Genomic DNA, 27,535 nt, shown 5'->3' with positions numbered 1-27,535 from the left:
ATCTTTACTAATATCTCCATTGACTGTTTTATCACTTTTTCTGAGCCACTTCAGTAATGTTTCTTCAGCATATTTGAACCTATACAAATCGACCTTCTTTTAGCCATGATCAGAGAATATAATGAATAATGTGTAAAGCACATGAGTGAAGAACGCCGATGGGAGTTCTAATAAATAAAGAGAAATTATAGATTTACCCAACAATGTTTTTCTATATTTACATATCCTAGTTCATAGTTGTTAGCGGCCAGGGAGCCGTTGAGCACATAGGTCTTCAGATTGGCCCGTCGAGCCCCACTAGAAATTACCAGAGGCCGATGTCCTTGAGAAGCTTATCAGGCGCTTCGGCTTGAACCCTTTAATGTCATTAGGCAACTTGTGAGATTTGCCCAGGTGTTTAAACCGTGCTCGAGTAAGTGCAGGTCACTCGTAGATAACGTGGTCTGCGGTTCCATCCTCCTCAATGCAACAACAGCACTCCGGATTGTCCGTGATGCCCATGGTGTGGAGATGGCGTCTTAGATGGCAGTGTCCGGTTAAAAGTCCGGTCACTAGTTGGATTTCACTCCTCTTTAATTGAAATATGACACCCCAAAATAAGCGAAAAATATTCGCTTATTTTGGGATGTCCTCCGTAGAAGCCTGCTCCGGCCAAGCCATTTCTCCTGGAGTTATCTGTGTACCAGGCGGCTCCATTATTCAAAATAGCGGACATGGATTATATACATCATCTGTTAAGAGTTCTTAATAGTTACATTCCTTTGAATATAATTTTTATTTTATCCTTTCTATTGACTTTAGCTTTATTTAAATTCCACAAAAACGGTGTATTTATACAAGTATTTGCAAATATTTTTTATTTATATAACCATAATCTCGAATTCGCCGTTTACTTTTTAGCTCGTTTCATTTATTGTTATTAGTTTAAGTAAAATTACTAAGTCATAATATGCAGATATCTGCTAAATAGCTACACAAATTGCCTTGTATGTATTCCTCATGTTTACCGCTTTAAACAACGTCATGTATTCATTATTCATTTTTGTTAATTCTCCCTGATAGGAGGAGGAGAAGAAAAAATAATACATAATGTTGTGAAGTTTGCAACCAGTTCCACGAGAACGGTTGCGAAAACCGCACCCCACCTCGTTCTATAATATAGTTATTGCTTGGCAACAGAAGTTAATACGTGTGTGTATGTGTAGACCTGTGCTTTGTAGATGCTTTAAATTATATCTGATGCGCCATAGATACACGTAATTTTTTTTGCAATATGGCGCGAGTTTTATAATCGGTTGTGTTGGATATTCATTATGTTCAAAGTATTTTACGTGTGTGCAAATTTTCCATGTAAAGTGTCTATGCTGCAGGTAACTAAATTGAACCTTTTAATATTTTTCCAACATCACGGTGTTTATTTACAAAATAATGAATGACTAACGCTGTGTTTGTATTGTCAAGGACGGCAATTGTTTTTTCAATTAATTAACTACTGGAACTAAAATATTTAGTGTTTGAGTTTGCAGAAAATGAAGCATCTTTTTTGGTATTGCAGAGATTGTTAATGTTATACAAATATATAAAAAAATGATAATGACAAAAAAATAATAACAGTTGTCGATTGTGTTTTTGTGTTTGTTATTTGGAAACAGAAATTAATTGGATAGAACTAGATCAGGTGAATATGACGGATGAGGTCATAAATCGTAAAGCAGTTCCGCTAACTTAACAATATCCGAGGAATAGGCAGACGTATTGACTTGATTTCTTCAACAGATGCGGTCGTTTTCTTATTAGTTTGGTATCACCTAATCAACATAATATTGGCCAAATCGTTTTACCTATTTCAAATAATAAATTTTACAACTTCAAAATTCCAAAACACTGTGGCAATGATCTTATTGGTTATTGCCTTCCTGGAAGCACTTCTCCGGATGAAGTCTATTATTTCGAATGTATTTTTTAATCCTGGGATATAATTGTGTACATGGGTCTTACTCACTGTGATAATTTGACGAAAAAATTAACTTGAATTACATGTTAAGCTATCCAAACATTTGTTTTTTTTATTTCTAATGCCAATGAGCTTTTGGTCAACATTAAGCAATCACGGTGCCCATCTTGTAGATACGTCAGAATCAAAACTTTTGTCAACTCATTACAAATAATCGTTATGACTTATATTCCAAAGGTCGGCCTTTTACGAATTGGTAATTAATAAAGAACTTTAACTTTTTGTATTTTATTTAAATGGTTAACATCAAGATATTCGGCGAAACTCTTTTGATAAAACTATCGATATATTGGGTGAGTAAGTTACAAAATCCAAAATTAATATTATTGTCCTACCAAGAACTTATTTGTTTCCTTTGGCGTATATCTATATTTCATCTACAAATATATGTCTTGAAAATACACTACCAAGATTTTTTCTATATTTTCGAAGAAAACATGCTCTTTGGTTAGCAAATCAGGTCGTTCTATATATGCTCTTCTGTTGTTTTTGTTTCATTTTTAATTCTAAATATTTCATTAATGCTATTGAAGAGGTACTTCCAATAGTAAGAATTTTCAGATTTTTCAGATCGTCGGTTATGGTTTTGACTGTACGATGTTAAAAAAAAACAATTTCAAACTACCTAATTTGTATACCTAAATATATTCTATTTTCAGTACCAAACACTTTATTACTAATTACCAATCATGAACTGACAAGACTCAACCTCTATGATCAAACTTACATTAAATTACTAGTTTTTTTTTAAAGAATATCAGATACAACACTATAAGCAACTGGTTGAAAATCACACTGTTTATATATATATAATAATGTACATGCACTATGATGTGTACTATTTTATTAAGTCTAAGCCGATTTTAATCTAACGGTTAATAAAATTGTATTACACTGGTCAACAGTGGTTTTGGTGCCGAAGATTTTGGAAGTGATTTCTTATGAATTTGATGCCCTGAATTCAAATATGCTATTAGTTTTTGTCTATCAGCTCGAATTTTTAAGGTATCAAAATTTTTGTGAATTATACATCACACTATTTTAAAAGAAAAACTATGGATTAAAGAAACAAATTGACCAAGGAATTTTTATTATGTTACTCATATATTTCAGATATTATTTATTATATACAATAGAAAACAGAAACATATAAACCAATTATTCACTAAACATTTCGGAAACTTCTTTTGCGTGACATTCTTGAATGTATTTTAGAACAATCCCGTCTTCCCATCTTCCTTGATAGCGATTCTCCATACATTTTATATCTTGGTGAAATCTTTCACTAATGTCGTCTAAATTAACAGGAAAACGGTCTAAGTGGCTGTGTAAATAGTGCATCTTAATGCTTATGTTACACCCAAGTGATTTGAAATTATTCAGCATCTCATTGACTAATTCAACATAGTTTTCATCTTTGTGTTTACCCAGAAAATTTTGGACAACTGAAACAAATGAATTCCAGGCTTTTTGTTCAATCTCAATAATTGAATTTATGAAGTCAAGGTCTTTAATCAGCTGTCTTATTTGTGGGCCATCAAATATTCCTGCTTTAATTTTTTCTTTAATTAGCTGAGGAATTTTTTCCCCTATATATGCAAAGCATGATCCATTCTTATCAAGAGCCTTTACAAACTGCTTCATTAGACCCAGCTTGATATGCAGTGGTGGAAAGATGATTTTCTTTCGTGGAACTAAAGGATAATTTATGATATTCTTTTCCCCAACATCCATGTTTCCTCTCCTAGACCACTCTTTTCTAACCCAGTGTTGCGTTTTGTCTCTGCTATGCCAGAACCACAAGAAACAAGGATACTTGGTGTGGCCACTTTGCTGTCCAAGGAGAAAGTTTACCATTTTTAAGTCTACACGAATCCCTCATTGGTGTTCATGGTACTTTATTTTTTCCAATACCAAAGCTATGATGTCATATTGCTCTTTCATTTTTGTTGAGTGAGCAATTGGTATTGAGCCATATTTGTTTTCATTATGTAGAAGAGCACATTTCAAACTTCGCTCTGAGCTGTCAATAAATAGGCGCCCATCATCCGGAAAATATTCAGAAAGACCCACTTTTACCAGGAGTTCTCTAATAGCATGGCAAAATAGAAGATTTTGTTCTTCAGAGAAAAAAGGTAGCAAACCTTTCTCCCTTGTGCGATAAAATGTAATTTTCGTTCCTGGTTCAAGTAAATTTTTTTCCTTCAACCTGGAAGCCAGTAATTCAGAAGCTTCTTTTGACAGGTCTTGCAGAGACTTAATCTGGATAAGTCCACTTGTTACGGTTTGGATTGATTCCAGTAATATTTACTAGGCAGAAATAACAGTCATCGAAGTGATTTTTTGGTTCTCTCCAAACCATTGGTACTCCGAATTACAGACTTTTCCTATTCCCGGTACTCCACTGTCGTAAATGCTCTATACAAGTTGTACAGACAATATGGGGTGCCCAGGTTTTATCCTGATTACCAAGCTTAACACCAAAATATCCAAGATAAGCCCTCTTTACAAAGTCACTAATAGTTTTTCTATTTTCCAGTAACGTGTATTATCCGCATATGTAGCAAAAAATATCAGTACACAGCTTCTTCTACTTGAACTACGTTTTAGATTTACTTTTCAACAACTCGTTACTAAAGAGAAATTTCATACGACGCTAACTTCTAACTATCTGCACCGCGAGAATTCACAAACTAACTTAAACTCTCAACTGCAGTTGAAGTTTTGAAGGTTACTTCAGATACTGGACAGCTCCATCTATCGAATTTCTATGGAACTAACTGAATGACACTAATAAGTAGGATTAAATCCCACTTGTTAACAGTTTGTCAACCAATCAGTTATATATCTCATATTGTTAGTCTTCTTTTTCTAATAAATGAATTAAAATAATAATTATTTTGTAAAATAATAATAAGTTATTTTATAAATATTATTATTTTAAATTCAATTTGTTACAAAAGAAAACTGACAATAAGGAAAATATACAAGAATCTATCCCTGTATAAATTTTACAACACTCATACTTGAAATTATTAAATAGAAAAAAGCATTGATAGATAAGTGAATTTATCTAAAATCTAGAGCTGATACAGAAAAACTGCTTTCATATTTAGATTCAGCAATAAAAATATTGTTAAAATCAGCTCATAAATACTAGGCACCCAAAAAAATTTTTTTTGTAGGCCTGTGTTATTGTTCCAAATGTTAATACTTACTTAATTCATACATGTTAAATAAGTAGTGTTGGGAATTATATAATATAAATAGAAATGTCCTTAAATAGATGTCAACTAAAGTATGATATCTTTCATCTCAAAATATTCAATCAAATTTATAACAAATTCCTGTGTTCCTGAATCAAGCTATTTTCCAGCCATTTAATGTAATGTTAAAAATTCTACAGAGATTTACAAATTGTACGAAATTATTATTAATAATAATAAAAAATAATAAAAAACACTATTTACCACTTATAAATAGTAAAATAGACATTGTAATCTTCCCGTCTCATGGCATTTTAGGTATTATAAAATGTCAAAAGTTAACAAGTTGGTGATGTATTATATTTGTACTTAGAGATGTAAAATTTAATAAAAAGTCAAATTAGTTTATATATAACCTTAATTCCTCGAAAGGAGATTCTTCCTCAGAAAGTGGTACTCAGATTAAACAATTAAGTAGTATTAAATTGGACGCCACCAACTTTTCAAAGAACGACGTTAAAAATAAAGAAAAAAGGTGGTTAAGCTGGAAAAACCTTATGAATTAAATAAATGATAAAAACTAAACTTATTCTCGGACCCGATTATCCAAATTAATATTTATTGTTAATATGCTAGAACAACAAATATGCTTCAACAACAAATAAATTTATTGAAAAAATAATAAATTCGCATTAACTGTGTATCCAAAAGAGCGCAACGAATAAAAGCAGTTATAAATTAAAAACAACTCAGATTTCTAGATATATTAAAGATGAGACTGGGACTCTATAAAAATCCCGGATGGTTGGAGCCCTCAACCGAATTTCCAGTTGTTGGAGATGAGTTGAATTTGTTTGTGGTGTACCAGTTGATTCCTTTGGGTGTGGTTGAAACAACTTGACAACTTTAGAACTGCGGGAAAAAAAATTAAATTGGGAAAGAAACGGGAACAGATAGATAGAACAGATTCGAATAAAAGGAGCTAGGTTTTAACATAAAAAAAAATTAATATGTTTAAATATAACTAAACAGGAATCTGCTCTTTTCGTTGTTGTTGTCGTTCGCGAAAATATGACTTTATATGAAACCTATCATACAAAATTTGCTTAAAACAAAAAGAAATCCATAAAGATAACTGGAATTTTTGTGAACACAACAAAAAAAGTAAAGAAAAACTTACTAGCGTATATAAATAATAAAATCACAAATTGACTAAAATTTACGTTGATTTAAAGTTTAGCCAGGAAGAGGAAGAATTCGTTTCAATTTCGAGGTTTTATTGAATTTCTCGAATGAAGTAGGAGGTCAATAACAAATTAATTTCCTCAAAAATTCGAATGTTAGAATAAAGAAATCAGAAGTGACTACTGTGCCACAATATGTGAACAAAGGAATATTCAAAATGTTTGAAGAAAAACGTAAGAAGCCGAATGGGCATGTTACAAGTTCTTAAAACAACTGATTTTAACGATAAATACATGTTCAATCCAAAAATTCACTAAAAAAACACAGTAAACAAAGGTCACGTCGAATTCAACCTTCAGTACGGTGATCAGTTATTAACGTAACGTCAATTATATCGTTGTCTCTTTTTACGATTAATGCTGTAAATTTAAAGAAACTCTAAAGAGGGTTGCTTATTCAGTTTTGAGTTAGACAAATAAAAACAAATATTTATGATTGGATACGACTTAATTTTCATTCCGGTTGAGGTACTTCCAAAATATGTGATTTAAACGCATCAACCGCTTCTTCAAGTGTAGAAGAACGTTGACCTCACAATTTATAAGAACTCGCATTGTCGTGGTCGGGAATGATTCGTCTTCTGCGATTAGTATTCCTGATTTTTCGAACATTTCTGGCTAACAAATGCTGGTGTACTAGTCAGAATTGACAGTTCTACGTTGCTCTAATGGAACGGTGGCCACATGTCCAGTTATTCTGAATAAATAAGTGATCAGTGCTTTGCGCGCGAACAACCTTCGTTCGATCTGACTCGTTGGTCCATACAGTTTTGGATTCATATGCATAGATACATGATTCATAACCTGTTATGATCTTATAGACGTCCTATGAAGCACCGCGAAAGAAATTTTTTCACCATATCTTGCCACCAATCGACACAACGCGGACAAATAATTTTGACAGCCAAACTTTCATATAATATTAAATGTATGTGATACTAATGCCCAAGGACTATACTATACTATACAACTATATCAGTTTAAGCGCATCATCGCTGTTTACTGGCACAACAGCCGATTTTTGACGACCTCCATATAATTCATCCTGTACCGAAGTGTGACCACGATTGAATTGGGAAAACCAACAAAACATGGTAGCTCGAGATGGTGCTTCATCACCAAAAGACGATAAATGCTTCAAGTATAAGTACCCAACTCAAATAGTACCCGGATGACAACACGTTCAGAGTACGTTCACCATTAAAAATGTCAAAATTTATAATAGCAAAGTCAGATTAGACATATTCCCATCATTGTTGCCAAATCTCAAAACTTATTTAGCAGCCTTGGTATTCAATAATATGTCTTGTAGCTGGTCTTATAAAGACGACAATCGATCTTATGTTGTTAAGTTTAATTTATCTTAATAGAAGATACTAAATATGTGTTCGATAAATCGTGTCACGTGATGGAAGACCTCCATCGATTCTGTATATATGTATTATATATGTATCTACCCATTCAGTTGAAATAATAACTTCATTAACTTTCTCACGAATTTTTATTTTATCTTATCGAGATAAACTATAATTTGTCTTTTGATTCACGAAATTCCTTAATCAGGCGTTAAATAATATTGTTCGTTTCGCATCACCCTTGCCAATTCCATTAAATCTTAAGATTACGTATTTTTTTTATACTTGAACAAAAAGTCAATTAAAATCTTCTGTAAATTGTCTTTTATGTTGGAACTTTATTTGGTTTAAGTGAATAATAAATCTGTCGGCAAATCATCAAACAATGATCGAAATCCGTTATCTGCCTCTATTTTTTCCATTTATTATATAACCCATTGATGCAAACTGTAGGTGCTAAATAATTGAGAAAACAAAATTAAGAAAAGTTTTCCAATCACAAATTATATAAATTTCACATAAAAAACACATAAATTGAAATGACTACTGAGTTGATGAGAATGCTTTATTAATGTCTTGAAGTATTATTTCAAATCATTGTTGAGTAGACGTTTCTGTAATCGAATTTTCGAGTCTGGTAATAAAAATATTATAGGCGAGATTCAAAAAGTTCCTCTTTATCTGGCGATAGTTGTAAATCTCTTATAAGATCATTTCAATCGAACTGGTTTATCACAAGAATGTTCCCTTGAACAGAGAAACTCGAGAATTACTCGAATTCAATTTAACTTGAAAATGATTTTCATTTTCATCCTCAAATTCATTTTGACCCAAATCACCAGGACAAAGAAGGATATCATTAGCACTAGAGCTCACCTACCCTTTCATTTTGTTTTATATGCCAACTTGTCCATTTAGAATAGTTTAAATAAAATATTTCTAAATACAAACTCTAATAATTTCGAGAAAAAAAGATTGAATCGGTTTATTTTTTGGGTGGAATAAGAACATTTTCATGTAGGGAATGGTATATTTTAGGAATGACCCTGATATAGGAAATATTTTCTTCTGTTTCGAAGAAGGGATTTCTTTTCGTATTAAACTCGCTCGCGGCGTGTGCGTCCGCCATTACCGTGTGAGGGATTAAACAAATGAAAAAAGGGAATAAAACCAAATTACTCGACGAATCAAATAGTTTTTTCACGTGCGAATCATTTGCTTATTGTATTATTCCCTATCGTCGGCCATTTGGCTGATGAACGATTTCTTTAATTTACAGGGAATCTGCAGAAAACCTGTACCATCGACGAGCTGTCAGGTGAGATTTAGTAGTGAGTTCCACCTGATGGCGATGAGAGAGAGCAAGATAATTTTTAGGGAGTTCTTCGCAGTCCGTCGCTAGTAACCAAACGGTGGAATATGTCTATATTGACATAAACTGAGTTCGCATTTGTATTGACAGTTCTTGAGAAATGACTTCTCGCAAGGAAAAAGCCTTTTAATAGATGGTGGGGTGTAGTACTTTGTACGTCTTATAATGTTTTTCCTTACCTATTTAAACTATTTCTAATGGGGTGGTGAATTTATACAGTGTTTCCTATGTTTCTATTTTTAATTTATTTACTCTCTTATACTAGATACTATTCATAATAACTACTCACTATTTATAATAGTTAACTGTTCACCACTTGTATATTTTATTCAAATTCATCGGTTGGTATTTACTATTTTGTTCCGTTTACTATAACATTCAATTATATACTGACTTCCGCTGCTAAACAAGCACGAATTTAACAGGGACCAACTTCTCGGTCCATTTCATGAACGAGTTCGTATGAGATAAGGTACAGTGTCCAGAGTATCGACTGTCCAATTGAGAGTATGAGTGAGTCGCACTCCCAAGTAAACAGGTACTCTGTAAATTTCGAGACGTTCTCTCCAAAGCATTAGGCGAATAATACTCAATAAATGACTAATACTTTAAAGAAAATAAGTTGATGTACAAATATTCGTAAAGAAAACGATTTATAGTATGTAATGAATATTCAAACTAGTTATCTATGATTAGATTGTAGGGATAAATATATAGGGATAACTACGAGAGCGGTTTTAGTAAAAGATATTTTACAATGAAAAACCATAATCTCATTTCAACTTTACGCATTTATTCTAGCAAGTTTCCGATTCTTCTAACCATTCACAAAACAATGTTTCGCTAAATCCGTTTAAAATATGTCAGATCAAGTTTGGCGGATGACCAATGAATCGTAACGCCGTTCTGCTAATTTTTCTACTACAATAGCGGAAGAAAGGGCAGACGTATTGTCGTGATTGAACAAAGCTCTTTTTTATCAAGACATGTGAGCGAATTGCCTAGTATTGGCATTTATCATTTTCCATTTTCCTACATAATTTATAAAAAGTAAATGGGATGAAATGGAATACGAAAACACTATGGCCATGATAGATTTTTGCTTTCTTGAGAGCACATTTCTCAGAAGACTGTATTTCTGTTACGGAGTACTGATTTTATCAAGAATTTCTATAGTAATAATTGTTATTGATGATCCAGAACGTTCAGCATCATCCATGTTCATATTTAGAAGTGGAGAATCGGTTAAAAATTCTTCCATGGGATTAACCACCTTCAGGGCAATATTTACTTAACTTTTCTTGGTTTTTCCATGTAAATAGTTAATAATTAATTATCATTTGCAATTTTATTTAAAGATACCCTGCAAAGAAAACACTGTTCTTTTTTTAACCAATCTGTCAGACTTGGAAGAATTTTGGCAGACGTTTGAAATAGGGAAAACTACCAAAAGTGGCTATTTCATCAAACCGCCATCGTATTAGATTAATGTGAAAGTTGCTCTTCATCATTCTGTTGGTAAATAACGAATCTCCATCTTAACCTACAAACAATAAACCGAATTTTGTACCAATGCATCTGCTTTCGAATAATCTGTTTAAATTATCAGTTCATTTGAAACTGTATTGTTGATAAGAACAACTTTGCATTTTATCGTCTTCATCTTGATTACTGTAAAAAATAGATTTGTAGGATTTTAATTGTACGTAAAATATTGCATAATCACGTGTAACTATAAATTTCGCAAATTATGCAATTTGGACAAGATAAGATAAACGCAAATAATAGTGAATTTCCATTTGATTAAAAAAAACATTTCTGTAAATGCAAATATCGATGTACATTGTTATCAAATTGATTTTAAAAAAACATCCGGTCACTGTAATCATTTTTGCAATTATATTTTGTCTAATTGGTAGTGGAAATCGTGGGCTTACATCATATGGTCATAAATTGATGGTTATAATATATTTCTGTACTGGGATATTCAAAGGAAGTTTCAAATAATAGTAAATTATTCACTGGTAATACTGAGGAAATCGAACAATGAAACAAATAAAAAATAAAAATTGTGTTGCATTGAGACAACATGAAATGTACTTAATGTGAAAGACGAGGAACCATTAGAAATCCTATATGAAGGGCATCTAAAACTAGAAAAAATAAAGCACAGAAACAAACATCTAATACAAGCAGAAGATGTTGAAAAGCAGCGTAACAGGTACGAGTATAAGGTTTTATGAAAGAAAAAAGTACACAAGTATACACATTTATTTACATTGAGCAAATAGAAAAGTATATTTTGGTTTTATACATATTCAAAAAGCATTTGACAGCGTCCGAGGAAATCGAATATGGAAAAGTAAAATTGATAAACACCAAAATCATTTTAGACACAATCATTGATATACTATTAATCCTTCTACATTCAAAACACAACATATATCATAGGTTTAGAATTAATTTCATTTACTGAGACGAATTCAATTTATTTAACTGACGTATTGAGAGAAAATAATGTTTAATTCATATTTGTATTATATAAATTTATAGTTTTGTTGTTTTTAAGACCATATCAATTCAAATTTCGTTTATAAGCTTATAATATTGATGTTTCAACTACTTTCATTTTTTATTAAAATATGTTTTGACAATGACAATTTGCGTGTTAATATTGATAAATAGATGACTTACATCATAAATATGAAAATAAAAATAAAATCAAGATAGAAATCTTTTTTGAAATAAGAAAAATTAAGTTTTCCTTATTTTTAACATCTCAAAAATATGTAACAGCCATCCATCAAATTATTCGTAGTTGTATCAAAATTTATAATAAAGAACTATAAATTTTAATTAAATTATTTGATTGAAAGCTTTCTCTTTTTTATGTATGTGGTGAACAATTTCTAGAAATTCTCTTTTCCGTATATTTGATTAAGTTTCAAGAATTTTGGAATCTTCATGACTGGATGTATACAGTTTTATTGTTTTTATCGTATTGATGACCTTGTAAATTTTCTAAATTCTGAGATGTCTGCCCCATATAAACAGCGTCACAATAAATACAAGGCGCTTGATATATAATATTACTTCTTTAGTTTTTTGGTGCTTTAGATTTCAATTTAGTGAAATATTTGGAGAATGTATTATGTCCTTTATGACTTATACTAATGTCATATTTATTGAACTAATTCGATAGTTTTTGGAAAAGTCCTTGTACTTATGATGAGGAAAAATGTTTTATGTTTGGATGTTTAGATTGTGCTCCGTTTCTTATTTGAAGATAGTGTCTATTTATAATTTTTTTGATTACGTTGTTTCCGATATTTATTTTATTTCTATGCAGTTTTTACTTTTTCAATAGCTAAGCATCTAAATTCAGGATCTGATAGTTGGATACATCTACAATATTATCATTGATCTTTTTTGTGAAAAGGGATGACATGAATTAAAGTTCAAGTATTTTGAGGACCAAGTTAGTTTCGTACACCAATCTGTTCTTATGTTATTGTTAATTCTATATAATATGTCATCAAGAAAATTAATTTTATTGTTTTGTTGGATTGTGACGCTGTCTACATAGGGCAGACAACTCAGTATTTAGAAAATAGATCAAAAAAACAATTTAAAACTGTATTATATATAACAATAAAATATCAAAAAAACAAAGATTGAGTTTATAAAGCTTAAAAATTTTTTGAAACAGACTCAGAATTTTTAGAATTGGTTCAAATCTATAAATGATAAAAAAGACCTAAATAATTTGGTATAGTTCTATTTTATGAATTTTAATACAACCACGAATAATTTGATAGATGGCTGCTACATATTTTTTAAAAACTAAGGAAAAACTATGTTTTCTTATTAAAACAGATTTTTATTTTGACATTCATGAGGTATTTGATCTACCTATATCATGAAATGATTGGACACTTTATTGAAAAATTCCACACCTTCGATTTTTCCTCGAAAGATGACACAAATACAGTTTCAGTAAATTCTTTTCTTTTCTTTTCTTCGATTTCCACCATTGTAAAAAGCTACTGTATGCAATTTCATACTGTTGTTGCGATGTGAGACAGCAGATCCAATGTCGCTCTGTTCAGTTCCTGTTCGATATCCAACGGAACTGCAGTGTCGGAGCACTATACACATACACTGGTATGCTGACTTGTCGGCTCAAATTTGTAACGCCTCACGCATGACGTCAAGCTGGAATCAGAATGTTTTCTTGGCCATTAAGATTAAGTTGGAGTTGTATGTATTTACTGAGTTTTTGTGTGTTTGTTTGATATTTTTTGTGTTAATATAGATTAGGTAGACCTAATTGTTATTATTTTCTTTTAAAATATTGTACTTTCATAATTAGTTCATAAGCCGTCGCTACATGCAAAAACAATAAACAAAATGCCAAAGAAACAGGTATTAAATACTTTGTTTCCATTAAACAAAGACTTGGCGAAGGACCCTGTGGTCGAGAGGATAAAATTAATTTAGAATATTGTAAATGAATGTCGTGAATCACAAAATGACCCACACAATTCCCATTTTTTCCAATAATTATACTTATTTTATGTCGTTGCCGATTCACTAAGTAGAATTATTAACAAAAACAGTTTCAGTCTGATTGGAAATATTTAAAAAGGACACCCCTTATTTATGTGTTATTTTATTTTGGCGAGTGTTTGTTCCATTAATTTCGAAGAAGATAGTTCCATATAATACAAAGTGTCTAGATTTAAAACAACGTTTATTTGGTATATTTGTATGTGTATATACAGATATACCCTTTCTTGCTGTGATACTGGAGAATCCAGTGTTTACAGCGCATCCATTAATCCTACACCTTTTAAAAAGTCTAAAATGTGTTTCAATTGCCAGAGATCTTCGTCATCAATTTCAGACGCTACCAGGTGTAGTGCTCTGGAGTTCCGTAGTGTTTCATACATCGAAAGAATGTGTTTAGAGGTTTCGTCCTATATGAAATAAAATCTGTACGCCATATTATCTGCAGATCCAGCGTATTCAGGTGTTTGTTGACGACAGTGTCCCGATAGATCTCCGATAGAACTCCTGTTAGCATACGTTAGATTGTTCTTACTTGGGATAATACACAAATATATTCATAATATATCAGAAACCATATTATTGAAATGAATAATTTTATAATTTTGCTATTTTAAATAGTCTTAAATTTTACGGAAAGGATATTCCTTGTAAACCGCACGTGAAATTTGACTAGTAAATTTGATAACCATATAAATAATACATATATAGACAGGTTATTGCATCAAAATAAAACTTTATAACAGGTATACAGCATACATTATACTTCACATTTTGATTCCAACGGGACGTCACACTGTGCGAGAGAAATGGCGCGAGCCTGCGCATTAGCATACTGGTGTATGCGTATTGTGGTGTCGGTTTCGACGCCTAACTCAGTCAGTTTCAGTTACGATTTCTTCACTATTCATATTTGTTATTGCAGTGAAATACAAGGTGGCGCAAAAAGAATGCATGAATTTCAAACCAGTATAATTTGCTTTATTTTGATTAGGTACATACAAAATGGACTCACATGAAAACAATGTTTAGATTATGCAATTTATGACTTTTTTAATTGGAATATCGCTATGCACTGTTTGTAGTGAACTGATCACTTTTAGAAGATTACTTCAGTCAAATGGCGTCCTTCCGCGTCGATAAACATCAAAAGTCTTTCCTTGAAGTTTTCCATTACTTTTGACAATCATCGTTCAGGATGGGCTGCAGCGAGCGTCGAGACAAGTTCAGAGTGGAGCGGCGAGGACTTTGAAGAACGGACGCACCAACTATGTCGACATTTTGTGCATTTCGCGCTGTGCAAGGATGACCAAACGACTTCTGCTTCATAACTGATCCAGTTGTGCGAAAAGAGGCTACTCACAAGAAATATTGTGCTGCGATCAGGTATTGAACCATTTCGAGGAACATTGTGCGGAAAGGCTGTTGAGCAGTAATAACAGATTAATTACTTTTGAAAAAATGTTCAACAGCGAAAACGCGATGAGCAACAGTCCACTGCGCCATTGCTACTAATACTGGACGCCATAACCTACAAAACAACCTCCTCCGCTCCCACCACTCTCGCTACTCAACTCAAATTCATGAGCTCTTTTTGCGACACCCTTTACAAATTATGAATAAAAAAACACCAAACAATCTTGACTTTTTACATATTTAAATAAATTGCTAACTTTTGTCATGACACTCTGACATTATAAACAAAAATGGATAAAAATTAAAATAACATCTACAAATTTCGTTATTAGGTAATTTTTTTAACAAAAGCCAAAATCGAATTTTCTCACTTGATTAAATTTAGTAAATTACAGTTAAATATCGTACATCCACAACTTCTAACAAATAAACCTCTCGACTAGATTTTGATACGAGTAAAAAATTTTGTTTTCTTCGAGAGAGTTCTATGAAAAATTATGTATGATACACTTATTAAAAATGAATTAACTTTGTTAGTTTTTGAAAGATAGATAAAAAATTTGATGTGACTTTTAAAAATTCAAAAAATCTAATTTCATAACAGGAATCAGGACGATTTCAAAACATAAACATATAAAAGGTCTAAGATATAAGAAATTAAATAAATTTAAAATCTCTTTTTTAATACTTGCATCCTAAAAAACTGCTTTGAAGATTTATATTTTGTCTAATACGAAAATATTTCTGTTTTTGAATGATAATGGATAATAATCTTAGATGAATTGAGATAAGTAAAACTAAGTGAAATTCACTTTGGCGGTATATATTTACAATTAATTTATTATTCGGCTTACACTAACCCAAAACTTCTCAACAAATACTAATTGAGTCCATATACTCGATCAATAACACGACCCTCTTCTATCTATATATAACCAAGTTTGCACTGTTTCATATTCACAACTATTAAATTCAATAAGTAAAAAAGTGCATTTAATAAGATGTGATTTGAGAATATAGTTTGTATTTTTCTATGATATACGTAATAATCTACATAAGATTAAACTGAAAATATTTTAGTCTAATTCTCATTAATTTTCGGTAAAGCCATTCTGGTATAGGTTTGGCAACGTAGCCTCATAAATCGATCGTGTCCTCTTCGCATTCGCCAGTATATTCCATGCGTCGTGGTCCTACCACAATAAAGTTTTAGTTGGAAGCGTACTTTTTGGTCAATATATCATTATAACATTGTTTGTTAATAAATGATGACAAAATAGTAATGTGTAATGAACTGGTTGGAAGCGGTGAATAAATAATAAATTTCTTATCAAAAATATGTTCAACTGACGTTAACGCGACTGTGTTTTCGTGGTCACCAGGAAACAGAAAAGAATCATTCTTGATTTTAAATCCATCCATATTATGTTTGAAAGGTGTTTTTCGATTGATGTATGTTCCTCCGCATTGAGGTAGCAATAAAAAGATTTTATTTTTCTTAGAATAGTACATATACTACTGTAACCTTTTTTCTTTACACGCTTTCTATTCGTGAGGTGAATTAATGAACACTTCTTAATTTATTTACACACTATACAATACACTTAACTCATAATAATTTGCTTATAAATATCACTTGAATAATTTCTTCTGTTACTATTACTAATTCGTTCTTTTCACTACGACTATTTATTTAGAAGTAACTATATAAACCACAAATAGAATTCTACAAAGTTCAAGAAACACAAGAAATATATATAAATAGACTTTCCTAGAAATTATTTAGAAGAAATACTGTAAATAAACCGCCTTCTATAATAAAAGTTCATCAAAGGCGAGTCGACCATTTATAAAAAACACATTAAAGGCTTCGCGCAAACTCGCCGAATTTTAAAATTTCACTGTACCTGAACAGGGCCGGCTGAAGGATCCATTTCGCGAGCTTGTTCGTAACATTACGTTAAAACATAATTGTAGTTGTATAGTTGTTAACCAATTTTGCTGATAACGATTTCTTCTGGTTCGGCCTTTTCCTGAAAATACTACTTTTCAGTCTATAGGGGGTTAGAATGAGATATGGTTCCAAATAAATATCTTCAAAAGCAAAAGAATAACATTTATGGATATTTGCAAATAAATTGTTTGGAGAGTCCTTGGGATTTCCAGCCGCTCTGCATTTGAACCTAATAAGATATTTTTGCGCGACTCTACAACTTGAAGTTATGCCTTCCAAAAACGTAAACTATTTTTTGGTGGTTTTTTGTCCGATTTTCCAAGGTGTTAACACGATCCTTCGAGGCACCTAATCCACTTGCTGAAATGGGTAGAACATTCACAGTCTCTATAGCAGTAGTCGTAATCTGCCATGCCAATCGTCTTAAGATGGTAGGTGATCGATTTTTATCCTCTAACGTTTTGTATGTAACTCAGATGGTCAAAAATCTATAAAACACGGACCGCAAAAACAGAGATATTAGATAAGACATGGCAATTGATTTAGAAAAATCACTTAAAACATCTACCACAAACTTGACACTAAATCATAGTATTGGTCAGCGTTCTATCGATGGATGGAGTTTAGCGAATGACTGATATCTTTGTCAATCAAATCACGAAACACATACCCAGCACCAACAAAAGGATATGTTTTTTATAAGGATCATCATATTAACATAAGTTGGGGAATACGAGGGTTGTCCATAAAATGAAGTTCCCAAGGAGCTGCAGACGCAGTGAACGCTGTTAAGGAAGAATTTGACAAGACTGGTGTGTAGCTTAGCCCCATTTTTACCAGTCCAAGCGCCGGCCAGCTGTCTACGATGTTCATTCTTGGCCTGGTAGCCGAGAGAAATGGAGCTCCCAATGGATTCTCACGTCAAGTGCAAATTACATCCTGTGATCCGTTTTTTGTATACAACAAACGTTCTCCTGGTTAAGTGTATGACTGCGCAACTAGTGATTACCATCTCTTCCCCGAATTGAAGAAATAGTTTGGATGGATGCATTTCACAAACGATAAAGGCTGAAAAGAAGTTTTAAGCTATATTCGCGGTGCTGCTGCAGACTTCTGCATTGATGCATTGGTCTAAACGGCAATTATGTCAAAAAGGAGAGAATTGCAAGCTTTCCACAGATGTCTTATTCAATGAAAATAAATATGTTTTTCATTGTGAAAATCCGTTGGGAACCTTATTTAATAGACAAAACTCGTATATATAAAATTTTAGCCATTTTGATCGATTAGTTTCTGTTTGACCGTCGTATAAGTTGTGATTGTGAAGATTTTTCTGACAATGGACATTGATGATCGAGCGTTATAGATTGATGAGGCTATCGGTATATAAAAAAATGTATTTGCCATATATTGACTGAAGAATTATGCATGTGTAACCAATACACACGTTGGCTGTCCCGTTGGCTCACTTTGAACCATTCATAACTGTAGATGGAAGTTTGATTCACGGCTACAGAGGGTTCCTTCGGTTGAAAAATTGAAGACGGCCATTTTTTGAGATAGTCATGGGATTATGTTAATCGACTATCTTCAAAATTTTCAAACATGAGAGTTATTGCATCATTTCTTGATAAGGTAAAGAGAGAAATTGTAAAAAGTGATTGCATTTGAAGAAAAGGAGTGCTTTTCTAGCAGACCCTCGCACCCAACTTCTCACACTTCGGTCAACGAATTCACAAATTGCACTTTGATTTCGTTGACCAGCCCCATATTCACCAGATCTGGCCGCTAGTGACTTTTTTTGTTACCCAACGCTAAAGTTGCAGAAGTTAGATTTTCATCAGAAGAGGGCGTTATCGCATACGACTATTTTGACGACAAGGTGGAGGTTGGTTGAAGCATCGCTCGAAAACTGAAAAGTGATTTAAGTGGTTGAAAAATGATTATGGAACAAATGTCTTGTTTTTCGTTAGTTCGAAAACTTTTCAGACAACTATCGTATATCACTATGGGTTTTAAAAGTCTTCTATTTTCTGTATATCTTCTATAGATTTGTTAAAATGTCCACCTTCTATCCACACTAACGAAATATATTTATTCTTCAGTTTTATCTAGTGATGAAGTGTCAGTATATTCATTATGAAAACGTTTTTTACAGTCAAAGATTAAGTTAATCGACTAGTTTTCTATGTAGAAATAAACAATATCAAATTACCTATTCAGGAAAATTTTCGTTTAACAATTATTATTCATCGCTTCCGTTGAAACTGTAACCAACAAAAAAATAAACTATTAGATTTGACTTTTATAATTGCCTTATCACGTGACTGTCTTCTCTCTCTCTCTCTCTCCAGCTTCTTCGTGGTCTTACTTTTCTTCTTTTCCTTTGTAGTGTCCAGGTGTCCAAGACCTGTTTATGTATTCCGTTTTCTAATATTCTCTGTTCTTGATCATACCATATTAGTTGTTTGGTTTTGATGTCATCGATTAATGATTACCATTGTCTCCCTCATTCTGACATCTCTTATCCTGTCTCTCCCTGATTTGCCCACTGCTCTTCTTCAGAAGTCCATTTGTAGTATTTGTATTCTTCACAGTATTTTATTTCTGTTCCGTCCTCCAGGTCGATGTCTGTTGTGCTGTTGCTCTGATGCACATACACTCATTTTTCTTAGATTTACTTCGAAACCCCATTTCTTGTACTTTACTAGTTTTCTAGTCATTTAGCTTAAATAGTTAAGATCCTATTTGACCGTTTGCGAAGCAAAGTGTGTATGGTATAGTGTTGTTACCGAGTGGTATTTTCATTTCCCTGCATTTTGACTTCCACATCTTGAGTGCCTGCTTCAAGTAGATCTTTAATAGCGTTGGCAAGAGGTAACGCCCTTGTTTTAAACTCTTCGTGGCTGTAAACCCGTTGGACTGCTTTTATTAACCTGTTTGTCAAGTTTGTTTGTTTTGGCGTTGTCCACAGTTTGCTAAGAAGTATACAATCATATATATTCCCCATATTCATATATAATGATTGGATTTCTTGGTCGTCTAATCGCAGTCTTTTCAGATTTTCTGTGTAATACAGCACAGACGGTCAACTGTGGATCTGAGGTTTTTCGATTGTTTTTCTTTACATTCTGTTAATTGTACTTAGTCACTAAAATGCCTTTATAGTTCTCGCATTGGTTTGGATTGTGGACATTATGGATATTTTCCGTTCCTTTGGTACGTCCCCGCCGTTTATACAATTTTGGAACAGTTGTCTTATATGTTCGTATAGTGTCTTTGCTCGTGCTTTAATTAGTTTGGCAGTAATATCGCTTGGTCCAGAGGATTTTCCGTTTTTCACGGACCTACATACTTCATGGATTTCTTTATGACTGATCCTTAGAGAAGACTATGTTTATTACGGTCTCTTTTCAAGAAATATTGTTAATTTTGTCTTGTTTGATCTCATTCTTTTCAAAAATTTCCGGCTTTTTGAGCTTTTTTCTCTCACAAGTAGGTATATAATTTCTGACAGTTTTTTGCATAGTTCATGTTTATTTTGGGTTATTTATTATTTTACTTTTGCTTGTGTTTCTTCGTACTCTGTTTTATTGCACTCACTATTTGTTGTTAAAAATATCTATGGTATCTATTTCGTTTTTTTCATGATTTTCTGTTCTATCTATCTCGTTATCTCAACAGTATATATTATATATAAATACATAAACAAACAAAAATTATGACATTTACAGAAAGCAGACTTACACAACTGTAAAATATTGGTACATACAATAAGAGACAGAAAAAGAAAAATATGAATAAATAAAATTGGATGAACAAGTAATTTAAAAATACGTACCAAAAACAGGAACATATATCATACATATATTTAGTATAAATTCTCATTTATGTTTGTCCTTTCATATATCTTTTAAATATTTTACGTATACGACTCAGAAAATCAATCCTATTCTCATTATTTTATTATGTATCTGGCAACGTTGCTTCTCCTTGCGCAAGGGCATGGCCAAGTGCGTCATGAATGAGTCCGTCGCCTTGTTCGCGAAATCTCCAGTCTTGCCCACTCTGCTGTTATACGTACGTAGGATACGGTTTTTGGCCGTGCGGTTGAAAGTGGAAGAACAACTGCATGGACAAACGGAAGAAAATGATCGCAGGACGTGAGAGAGTTTCCAAATGTCAAGTTTCTTGAATTGTGTTCGACATTACGCAGGTAACGCGGCGTACTAGTGACCGATTAAATCAAAATACTTTATTCACATTTTTAAATATTGTTCATTTATATTAGTGGTTAATGTGATGATTGAATTTTTGCACATGAACACGGATAAAATGAAAATTATATTTCTTATGAAATTTTAATTGATAAATTTGATCAAAATGTTCATTTCCTAAAAGGTGAATTGCGTAGTTAGTTGCATGGATACTAAAATATAAATGACTGCATTATTTACGTAGTGCAACCAGAACATTCAAAGTAAACGTTCCTTGCACCTTTTATGTTGAGTAAACTTATCACAACTACTTTCAATATTTGCTTTTCATGTTTGTATATTGAATTTTACTCATTTTATATAGCTTGTTACGAATGTGTTTCAACAAAGTATCACCATGTTCGCTTGATTTACTTTGGTGGTGAGATATGCATAATAAAAAAATTACCGGGGAGTGTTTGTCAATCACATTTTTTTTTCATCATGTATTTGTTATACACATGCGCGTTTTCTATTTCCTAATCGACTATTACCTTCAGTAATAAAGTTGACCTTTGGTCAGAATAGATTACGAGGGCGGGTCAACAAGTCCGTCACTTTTTTTTCAACTCCATTTATTCAGCAATCTGCCCTGAGGCAATAAACTATTTTTATGTGTAGGGATAGTACCAATGTACCATCCTACATACTTCTGCAATATATGATTGTATAGGGTTAATAGAAATTACTTATAACTACATGAGTCTATTTGTTAAATCGAAAGGTTTCATTGTTTTAAGACGCCGCCCTTCACTATTCCGATCAAATAACCGTTTGGCTAATTCGTTTGGATGTATTGACACTCTGTAGCTGTATTTGTCACTGAATTGTACAATCACTTCTTTAACTGATTTAATTTGGATGGTACTACTGGGTACATACCTGGGAGCGTTGACAACGATACTCAACACCTTGTTCGGGAATCTCTGCAGGATTTCTATGTTGTAATTGCTGGCTGTCCCCTAGAGCTGAATTCCGAAGTCCATTCCGACTTGATGATGCTTTTATAGAGTAACACTTTCTTTTCAGTCGATAGTTGGGATTTTCTGCCCATGAGCCAATACATTTGGTTTAGTTTTAGTCCTAACTGCTTCCGCTTAGTGAATATGTATTTCTGCCAAGTCAGCCTTCGGCCTAAGTGAAGAATTTAACGCTGTTGGTTGTTGGAGTTCTACTTCATTAATTTTTACATTACTTTCGAAATGTAAACCTAACATGGACGGACTTGGATTAATTTGTTTTAATACGCCATTGTTTGAGTCATATTTGGCTCTTGTTTAGATTTAGCGGCAAGTTCCTTGAGGCAGCTGTGGGATCTCTGTGGGACGATAATATGGCAGTATCATCAGCGAATGTCGCCACTGTTGTTTTGCTAGTTACTGGTAGGTCAGCTGTATAGATTAAATACAGAACCGATCCTAAGACGCTTCCTTGAGGGACTAAGTAGAGATTGGGTAGAGATCAGTGAGTATATTTTTCAATCAAACACTGAGTTTTTGAATGAATAATGATTTTAGTTTTCGTAGTTTCTTTTGAGATCTATAAACCTTGTCCAAAACTACTGCAATTTGTTATCATTAAGCAAAAATAAATTTTTCTAGTTCATTAGAATACATTTGTTGGTTGTTATTCAATTGTTGAAGTCGATTTCTTTCTGTCCTGTCTTTAGGGTGGACTAGGAAGTGATTAGTAGCCTAATTTGTGTATATTTTCCATGGAAACTCCATATCTATGCATTGTCCTGGTGCAAAAAAACTTTATATTTAATCGATTTCACCTATTGACGCCGATTCACTCGCGTAAACCCACTGTTTTGTTTGCTTTTTGTCGTCTATCTTGTGATTGAACAACACAAAGCACTGGTTTATTATCATTCAAAATCTGAGCCATGAGAGATGGTTATGGCTACCACAATCTCTTGCAATTTCACTCAATATCGGCTAACATCAATTCTTTCAACTGAACTTCCACATTGTTCCGTACCTTCAGTGCTTGTACGGTTACAACGAAATTCAGTAAATAGCCTTTTTAATCATTGAAATTGATGGTGAAAAGTTCCCATAGTATTTATCTAGCTGAGCCATATGAAAAATATTTTCTAATCTTCTCTATACATTAAGTAGCCTTCTATCAATGTCCAACAAACACCATCTAAATGACGTAGCTCAAATGTTACCGAAGTCTAATGACAAGAGGTGTTCTTAAATCGGTCTTTAAGTTTAAATTTACCTAACTAGTTGTGCAGAAGCGCTCAAAAGATTAGATTTATTTAGTACGGTTTGTTCTAAAGCTGTCTGAATGATGGGGTTAAGAATTTACCTAAATATTACTTAAATCAAGATGGTTAAAGTAATCGTTTCAATTATTTTTATTTTGAACAAATTTCCTACCAAAATCTCAACAAAATCATCGTGTTACCCGATATGTTACCTGGCCTAGATGTTTTGCTCTACAAAACTCGAATTACCATTTTGAGGTACTTGCTTCCAGCTGGAACAGCGAATTTTAATTTGAGATGAACTGGCAATGTTAACAATTCAAATTTCGAATGTCGCTAAAATTATACGTGAGGATAGAGGTAACCAAATTAGCGACAAATATTATTTTGGTTGCCGTCTTTAACGTTTTTCTTTCTTGAAATATTTCAGATTCAAAATCTGAATTTGAAAATTAAATTAAAAATAACTTATTAATATTAATACATTTACTGTATCATATATATTCGACTCAAATATCAAATAAGGTGTCTTTTAAATCAAGGTGTAAAAATCGAGTCGGCTTTGCCTTTAATAGCTATCAGTTATCACCTTTATCCAACTTATACCAACTCAGCTCTACGCCGTTGTCAACTCCAATCGACCTTGCTCTTTGTCAAGGTCGGAAAATTTTCATTGTCGATTATTTTATTCGTCGTTTACAGAGCATGTTTATCATCGATTTTTCAGGCTTGGGATATTTCCAGAACATTGAGAAAGTTGCATTACAACGTCAGCAATTTATCGGTGTTTGATAATATAATGTTTATATAGACACTTTACTTAAAGTTTGTTTTTAACTTTGTCAATATTCTCCCACAATTTCAAGGGCAATTCATTATCTATCACGTCAAAGCGCTCGGTTGCAAATTTATTTTGCAATTTATCAATCATAACTTTGGAACTAAATTCCGGTAAGAAGTTTTTCCACGTAATAGACGATAAGTCAATCTCAACTGAAAGTTTTATCGAATAGGAACAGAAACATACGACGATATAGGTACGTTTATTTGTATACAGTGTAGAAAAAAAATTTACAGAAAATCGGAAATTAAATGTAATTATTTCTACAACTTTCAATCTACCACTGCAAATGTCGATATATCTAGCGACATAACTTTTTCGTGACGAATCGTCTTGATTTTAGGTATTTGATCAGTTTAAAATAACATAACGTTTCGATCTGGTCTTTATCAAAAACAAAGCGATTCTTCACGAAAAATAGAAAAACGTTTAAGAAATGAAAAGTTGAAGAAAATTATAATAAACTTTCAAAGCTTCACACTGGATTTTCGTTCTACTCTTTGAGTATTCTATTTATTAGAATCCAAATCGATCAGTATAAAAACTAGAGTCTACAAGTGTATGTCGAAAACTGCTTGGAATATTTTCAATGTTTCGTAAATACTAACTCAGAAATATTTCACGCGAACAACATAAACTTCTATAAAAACATCATGAAAAATCTAATAGAAAACGATAATACATAATATTATTTATGATTTGGATTAATATAAAATTATTGGAAATAGATACTAGACATTTTCATAAAATCAAAATATTAACTTTGAGTAGATTAGGTTGTAGCTAAATGGTTGTTCCCACTTAAAGATATGAGAACTGTATAATACAGGGTGAGAGAGAGAGAGAGAAGTATACTACTATTGAGATGACATTGAGTGTTGTAGGGGTAAGGTTTAATGACGCATCGGCCATATTGTTGCAGTTCTAACTCCAATTCCATTTTGATATGGATGGAGAACCTCTCGAATTAAAAGAGAGTTGGAGTTCGAAGGATCGTCCGAATTCCAGAAAACATTAAGCGTGTCAAATGATCCATCTTGCCCGTTAGCATGAATCCGACCTGGCATTGTTCTATAGTATTATGCATTGTATTATATCCACGAAAAACTTTCAACTCCATCCATATAACTTGCAAATCGTTCAAGAACTGACACAAAAGGACTTGCAGAAACAAATACAAGCATGTGGAACTCTCATTGTTGCTTTGACTATTTTTTCACGGGTTTTGTTCAGTGACCTGCGTTTATACATTTCCAAAGTTGTAAATAAACAAAATATGCGATTCTAGAATGCTGTAAACTCTAGGGAGTTGACGAGAGGCCTACATAATAATAAAGTGATAGTTTGGTGTGCAATTAGCAGTTGAGACATACATAATTGAGCCCTATTTCTTCGACAATGCTAATGTTACCATCAATTATGAGCATCATATGAACATGTTCCAATGATTTCTTCAACCAATAGTTGAGGACCATTTTGGTTTAAGCAGGATGATGCTACAGCCCATAATGCTATATATTCTGAAGTTGTTTTGAATTGAATGCTTCTCGTGCGATGACATTCCAAAGCTGACGCGCTGGATTAACGTCTGATTATTGATCATGGATTTATTTTAGGAGTAAAGTGGAAAAATGCCGATCTTAGAAGCTTTGAAACTTCTCAAAATAGTCAATAACTGCCGACATTACCTCTTCATTGTTAGAAAATCTTTGACGACCAAGCCATTTTTTCAAGTCTGGGAACAGAAAATAATGCGATAGAGCTAACTTACGCGTGTAGGGTGCATAAGGTAACTATTTAAACTTTATTTAACTAATTTTGGCCATTGCAGTAACCGATGTGTGAGCTGGTGCATTATATTGATAAGACAACACTTTCTTTTTAGTTAAATGCGGCCGTTTTCGCTTGATTTCTTCGCTCAAACGTTGGAATAAGTTCGCATAATTCTCCCCGTTGATAGTGAATGGAAATTATCCTCTGCGCATTCCAAAAAACCGACGTCATGACTTTACCTGTAGATGGAACAGTCTTTGCCTTCTTTGGAGCCGGTTGTTTTTATTGTTTTTTTGCTTCGGGTCTGAAGTGACGGACTCACATTTCACCATGGTTATGAAACGGCGCGAAAATTGGGCTTTGTTTCTGTGAAACATTACCAAACACTTGATGGGAACATCTTCTCGACGCTGTTTTTAATCCATAGTCATCAAACGTGGCACCCATCTTGCGCACAGCTTTTCAGGTAATATACCGGTATAACGCACTTTTTGAAATTCCTACCATGTCTGCTATCTCGCTTACTTCCAGTCGACGATCATCCATTACCGCCTTTGTGGATTTTCTTAAACATTTCTGCAGTCGCTACCTCATTTGGTCGACCACTGCGAAATTGGTCTTCGGAGGTTGTACAGCCTCGTTTAAACTGCTACCCAATATTTTACTATTGATAACTAAGAAGTAGTCTCAACCAAAATACAATCTAGTTCAGCTTTTATATTGGTTGGGCTTTGGCCTTTCAAATAAAGTATTGTGTTAAATAACGATGGCCAATTTTCTCATTTACATTGTGGCGTCTTCAAACTAGAAACATATACTGTGTAGGATGTGGATTTTCTAATAAAGTGGTATTTTTCAAGCAACTACCGCCATCTCTAGGTCAAGACAGGTACTTCTGGGACCATCCTTGTATGTGTTGATTAGAATTGTTAGATGTCTTATATATTAAAATATATAGAGCCTCCCTTGTACTATATATAGAAACGGAATTTAGTTATCTTGAAAATCAATCAGATAATTTTTATTATATTAATAAGTCAAACAACGTTCAATTTATTCAATGAAAAAAAAAATATAATTCTGGATGGTAGTACATGGATTTATCTTGTATCTACACGCATGTTATCAAAAATTCTCAAATATTTTTTATTGTTTCAAAAGTCTTGTTAAAAAACACGTGTGGTGGTATTATATAACTGATCCGCCTAAGTGTATATGGCAACAACGCAACAAGGTTTGAACATACCCAATTTACGAATTAATTATTTATTAACTTCGATATCGGTATCTCGGCATTACCAGATTTTAAAGTGATTA

General features: G+C 32.8%; 1 protein-coding gene and 1 long non-coding RNA gene across 3 annotated transcripts in view; both read left to right on the top strand.

Annotated features, from left to right (window-relative positions):
* LOC130443870 (DNA-directed RNA polymerases I, II, and III subunit RPABC3) overlaps positions 1 to 27,535 on the top strand; it is a 173,314-nt gene that overhangs the window by 68,442 nt on the left and 77,337 nt on the right. The window lies entirely within an intron of this gene.
* Positions 1,141 to 27,291, top strand: LOC130443871 (uncharacterized). 2 transcript variants are annotated; one of them, XR_008909894.1, is made up of 3 exons: positions 1,141 to 1,370; positions 26,062 to 26,234; positions 26,331 to 27,291. It is a non-coding gene; the product is annotated as an uncharacterized LOC130443871 (long non-coding RNA). The 2 variants fall into 2 exon arrangements; XR_008909893.1 differs by lacking the exon at positions 1,141 to 1,370 and adding an exon at positions 20,544 to 21,346 and having other exon boundaries at positions 26,331 to 26,849.

Source organism: Diorhabda sublineata, chromosome 5, assembly GCF_026230105.1.
Source record: "Diorhabda sublineata isolate icDioSubl1.1 chromosome 5, icDioSubl1.1, whole genome shotgun sequence".
In the NCBI taxonomy this organism is placed as follows: Eukaryota; Metazoa; Arthropoda; class Insecta; order Coleoptera; family Chrysomelidae; genus Diorhabda; species Diorhabda sublineata.
The sequence above is the reverse complement of the archived record's forward strand: the minus strand, read 5'-3'. Positions and strand labels throughout refer to the sequence as shown.